The 5,735-nt window shown below is 35.9% G+C and overlaps 1 long non-coding RNA gene across 2 annotated transcripts; it reads left to right on the forward strand.

The window, feature by feature from the left end:
• The first annotated feature begins 2,628 nt into the window (after positions 1-2,628).
• Positions 2,629-4,854, forward strand: LOC131007327 (uncharacterized). Of its 2 annotated transcripts, XR_009096032.1 has the most exons (3): positions 2,629-2,903; positions 4,049-4,117; positions 4,551-4,854. It is a non-coding gene; the product is annotated as an uncharacterized LOC131007327 (long non-coding RNA). The 2 variants fall into 2 exon arrangements; XR_009096031.1 differs by lacking the exon at positions 2,629-2,903 and having other exon boundaries at positions 3,862-4,117.
• Positions 4,855-5,735: the final 881 nt, after the last annotated feature.

Consider the following 5,735-nt stretch of genomic DNA (forward strand, 5'->3'; position numbering starts at 1 on the left):
AAAAAGTAGAATAAAGATACATTATTACTTAAAAAAATAGAATAAAAGTACAATTTATAGTTAAATATAAGAGAGGGTGTATGATGTAATGGTTCAAAAAGTGGAAAATGACACTATTTTTCATGGACAAAAAAAAAGGTAAGTAAGACTATTTTTTGTGGACGTGGTGAGTATTATTTATATTTATATATCAACTTAAATTTCTGTCATGATCTTTAATATGATATGTATATCGAATATTTTATCATTAACCAAAGTGCAAGTTTTTAGGAAAAAAAGGTAATGAAAAAAGAAAAATAAAAAGAAAAAGAAAAGAGAAAAGTGAAAAAATAAATTAAAAAAATTATACTCCCTTCATCCCAATTCAATAGGCAAGGGCTTGGGTACGGATGTTAAGAAACGAATAATTTATAATAAAATAGAAGATAGAAAGTAATTTTTTATGGATATATTTATTCAAAAAATATGAGAGAAAAATAAAGAATTGATAATTATATGTGAGTGGATTTTGAAAATAGCCACTTTTATATAGCAAAAATAAATTTTACCCACTAATATAAAAACTTAAAAAATACCCACATTTACCATTTTACCCTTGCATATAAATTTTTTACAAATACCCACGAATTCACAACCAGTGAATTCACAACCAAATTTTATTTTGGTTGTGAATTCAAGCTTTAAAACTCGAATTCACAACTGAATGACAAGTATTGGTTGTGAATTCAAGTTTTAAAGTTTGAATTCACAACTATAAATAGTGTTAGTTGTGAATTCGCGTGAATTCACAACCAACATTTTTTTCAAGTTGTGAATTCACAACCAATAAAACTTGAATTCACAATCAACACTATTTCAATTGTGAATTCACAACCAACGCCGATAATTCAGTTGTGAATTCATAAACTTGGTTGTGAATTCAAGAACATTTGTACAAAATTGAGCGATTTTCATCAATTTCTTCAATCTGTTATCCAATATACTTAGTATTCAATCAAAGCAAAGCTTATGCAGAAAATTTATTACATTTCCTTTCTTAAAACGAAATACATCGCTTGTAAACATCAAAAATCCCCAAAATAAGAAAATCCACAGCTAGGGCAGATCACATTCTTGAGAGCTTCTCTGATTGCTATGTTTTCGCATATAATCTTATCGTTTTATGCTCTCAATGCAGAGTTATCCGCTCTCTCGTGTTGTACCTAAACATTTTTTTTTCACATCAATCAAGATCAGAATCCATCCTAGAATTCATGGAAATAAAAACTCACACCTTCATTTGAGTTCTTTTGTCTTGGAACCAGAATTTGATCTGTCGAGGATGCAAATTCAAAACCTTACCGATCTCAAAGCACACGAAAGCATGAAGCTGAATTCTTCAGATCCTTCTCCAGCAGCAGTGCCGCCAGGCTCTTCAAATCTGAATTCTTCAGATCGCGCCGCCTGTACCTCACCAGCGGTGGTGCTGCAACCACTAAGCTGCCGGAATCGCCAACTCTGTTGCGGACGATGAAGGTGGCGGCAGACGGGCGATGAGAGAGAGAGAGAGAAAGAGCGCATGTTGGGGAAGAAGGAGAGAGAGAGACCGAGAGAGTGAAGAGAGAGATTAGAAGTGGGTAATTTTTTAATTTTAATTTAAAAGGCAATTTAGTCATTTAACACAAAAAGTGGGTATTTTTTAAAGGTTTTATTTGAATGAGTAAAATTTATTTTTATTATATGAAAGTGGGTATTCTTATATATTGACTTATATATTGACTCATTATATATTATATAAAATAGCAGTATAACGGTAAAATTTTACCACCATATTTCCTCTCTCCTTATTTCTCTTAATTTAATACTCCATCAAACTTTTTCTTCTCTCTCCCACGTTTCTCTCAATCTAATATCAAAGTTTTTCTTCTTATTCATATGCAAAACACGAACTCTCTCCACTTTATTTCAAATTTTCTCTTGCTCATAGAAAACAATAGCAATTTTATCTCTCAATTGTTCAAAACCATCTATCCATCATCTCTACTAAAGAAAATCGTTCAACCTCTCTCCAAAATGATTTAATCTATCTGCCTATTCTTCTATTCTTCTTCTGATAAGCCAGAAATTAAAGTAGAGGAACAAAATAAAAAGCAGATCAGAAGAAATCACATCTCCAATCAAGAACCAAAATAAAAAATGGAGTAGAATTTTTGCTCCAACTGCTACCCGGAATCCATCGCTACAGTTATGAACAACAAAAACCCATATTTTGGTTTTACTGTCTGCAAATGCAACCCACCTTATGAGATATTTGAACATTTGTAATACCCCGAATTTTCCTTAATATGATTTTAGAAGAATTTTTGGAATTTAGAAATACATTGATTCGCACCCCGGAGAAAAATTGTTTTAATTCCAACAATTATTGGTTGAAGTTTTAAAGAAAATTGAGCTTAATTATATAGATTGTTTTAATCATTTGAATTAGCATATTAATCCATTTTGAATTTCTGACAGGCATCCATTTAAAAGCCCAGCCCGTTAAAATCCAACAGCCATTTGGCCCATTTCATAATTTCCTCCTCTCCAAGCAAGCTACAGTATATTTTGGTTTTAAAATTTAGATTCAAGGTGGTGGGGGTTTCTCCACGTCGTCTTTTCCCCTCAATAAAAGGGGCTCCATTAGTTACCCAATTCTTCACCCCTTAACACGTGATTTTTTTTCCCACCTTCCATCTTCTTCCCTGTTATGCAAATTTTTTATTTTACTACATCATCAAGTTCTTCATGACCGAGAGCATCTATTCACAAAAAGAAAAAAAGAAAGCTTGTACTTCTTCCTGTTATTAACACACCCCATAACTCAGCTTCAGCTGAAATCCTTTCTCATTCACAATTTGGAGGAACCAATTTATTTTCAAGAGGTAAACCAACTCACACACACTCAATAATCAGTCATTCATTTCACAAAGAAGATCATCACCGATGACATAGACATAATTTGATTTGCATATCATACACATATGCATTTTCTGCAAATTGATAATCAAAGCTTTTTAAAGGGAATAAGCTATCTTTTACATGTATATGTTGGTGTGTGTACTGCTGTGTGCGTGGGTTTTAGAGGGGCCGTGTCGTCGTCCGATATTGAGGGAAAACGGAGGAGGCAGAGGGGATTGGCGACGGCGGCGGTGGCCTGATGCTCCTGCTGCCCGTCGATCCAGAGAAAGAGAGGGGGGTGGACGGTGAAGGGAAGAGAGACGGCGGCCTCGGCCTTTGAGGTCGATCGGTGGTAGCTGATGGCTGCTGCCGTTCGTCTCTCAAGGAGAGGGGCGGGGCGCCGATGAGTTGAAGAATCAGAGGAGGAGGGAGGCGCCGATGACTGCTGCTGTCGGCTGAAGCAGATGGGGCGGTTCCAGCGGTAACCTCGCCGGAAATCGTAGGAAAGAGGACCTAGGGTTGCGGATTCGGGAATTTTTGGTGAGGGAGGAGATGAGGGGGACGAGCAAGGGAGGGACATGCGAGGGAGACAGAGGGCTGGTACAGTGGCGGTGGTGGCTGGCGGCGACAGAGCCACCGAGATTGAAGGGAAGGGAGACGGTGGCGTGAGGCGAGGAAAGGAGAGAGACCGAATGGAAGAGTGAGAGAGTGTGTCTGTGTGTGTGCGTTGAGAAAAAGGAGAAGAAAGGAGAGATTGAAGAAGTTGAGTTGGGCTCCAGCTTTGGGCCCTACAATTAGTGGGCTGCATTTTTATAACTTGGGCTTCATGCATATATTTCTATTGGGCTGCATGTTAATTTGTTTGGTTATATGTTTTTATTAAAAAGTTAAAGTCTTACAAATGTTTGTAAGCAAAATATTTTTAAGTAGATTATGCTCAAGATGAGTTTTTAAAGCAAAAGCCGAGCAAGGGTATTATTGAAACCCTTAGCCAAGAAAAATGATTTCAAGTTTTATGTTGAATTTATGAAAACCCGGGTGTTGCGAATCTAGTTAGAAATGATGACAAGTCATGAAGGTTAAGCTTGATTTTAGGACTATGAGTTTAAGTTGAGAACTTATCTTGTAGGTCCTACAAACGAGGATATTTAGGCTCTTGATCAGCTGAGTTATATTGTTTGGATTTTCTCCAAATCAGGTGAGGCTTTATTTACGAAATGTATGTTTGAGCTAATAAGCTCGGTTTTATGTAAAGTTAAAGTTGATGGTTCATGCTTAAAATGTTTTTGCTCTCTATTGGTTACTGCTTCTACCAGAACATTGTTGGCTCCGCCAACCAGAACATTGTTAGCTCTGCTAACCAGAATTGTGTACGTACACCAGAACCTGTTGTCTCGAGAGATCGGTGACAACCAGTTGTAGATAGCATGCCCAATAGATGGCCAAGAAAATATGAGCTCGGATTATTTTAGTATGCATGGAATGACTCACTTTAAAAACATTCTGTGTTATACTGTTTAAGGCATGAATTATCTTTTTCAGTAAATGATTTTTAAAATGTTTTTAAATGGCATCAACCCACTGAGTACACTAGTACTCAGCCCTGCAATTGTTTTCAAAACCTTTTGCAGATTGAGCAGCTGGTGGTGACGTGCGAAGCTGAGGAAAGGTTGTTGCTGTAATATTGAAGAACACTCTGTTTTACTTCCGCTGAAATAAATTCACTTGGTGAATATAATCTTATGCCTAACTATACTCTAAATCGTTTTGATCTGGATTCCATTTTCCATCGTTTTCCCAAGTGATTGTTATTCTGCATATATATATTATATGCCTAATATGAAATGTTGTTTTGGGCTCAGACCTTCGAACTTTCGATCCTGTTAGGGAGAACAATTATATCATAATATCATGCTTATTACCTTTGGAATATGATCTATTTTTCAATTGATGAAATGATGCCCGACTCTATTGGCCTATTACCCATTTAATTCAAATAAAGTTTAGTAGTTTCGACACATAGCCCATTTCTTATTCTCCCGGGAAATCGGGGCTGTCACAAATGGTATCAGAGCAAAAGTTCTTGGCTCTGAGACTGCTATTTCATTGATGATGAGTCTAGAATAGCATCTCTAGACTTCTAAGCTACACAGCAACCCTCAGCTCGCCTTCACACCGCTCTCAAGAAATAAAGGTACGCGATTTTAACAAATTTTACTTAAAGTGCGTACAAGTATTTAAAGTGGTTTTAAAAGTAAGAGTTCTTGTTAAAAGAAAATATTTCAGTTTGTTGTATTATTTTACAACTAGATTCCCAGAAAGATGTTATTTCGAGTTTTAGCTTGAATAACCAGAAAAGTTTTGTCATGTTTTTATGACCAGAAAGATTGTCATATATATATTTATATGACCAGAAAGTTCAGAAAGTTTGTCATGTTTTTATGACCAGCAAGATTGTCATATATATTTATATGACCAGAAAGTTTGTCATATTCATGACCAGAAAGTTGTCATATTTTTATGACCAGCATTTGAGCTTTGACTCCAGAATCAGTTATAACAGTAAGTGAAATTGTCATAATGATTTTTACGTCTTTATGACCAACAGCTATTAGTAGGCAGGCCTAGTTTGTCGCCTCAGTTATTAGTTCAGACAGGTGTAATTTTCTCGTAGTTAGAGAAATACACTAGATAGTAGCATGAGAATCTTATGAGATAGACTGCTAGCATGAAGTGCTATAGAAGAATCAAGAAAAACTTAGAGTGCTCAACGGAAACACGTAAACTTAGAATACTTGAATAGAAAGATAGAACGA

Source organism: Salvia miltiorrhiza, chromosome 1, assembly GCF_028751815.1.
Source record: "Salvia miltiorrhiza cultivar Shanhuang (shh) chromosome 1, IMPLAD_Smil_shh, whole genome shotgun sequence".
Classification (NCBI taxonomy): Eukaryota; Viridiplantae; Streptophyta; class Magnoliopsida; order Lamiales; family Lamiaceae; genus Salvia; species Salvia miltiorrhiza.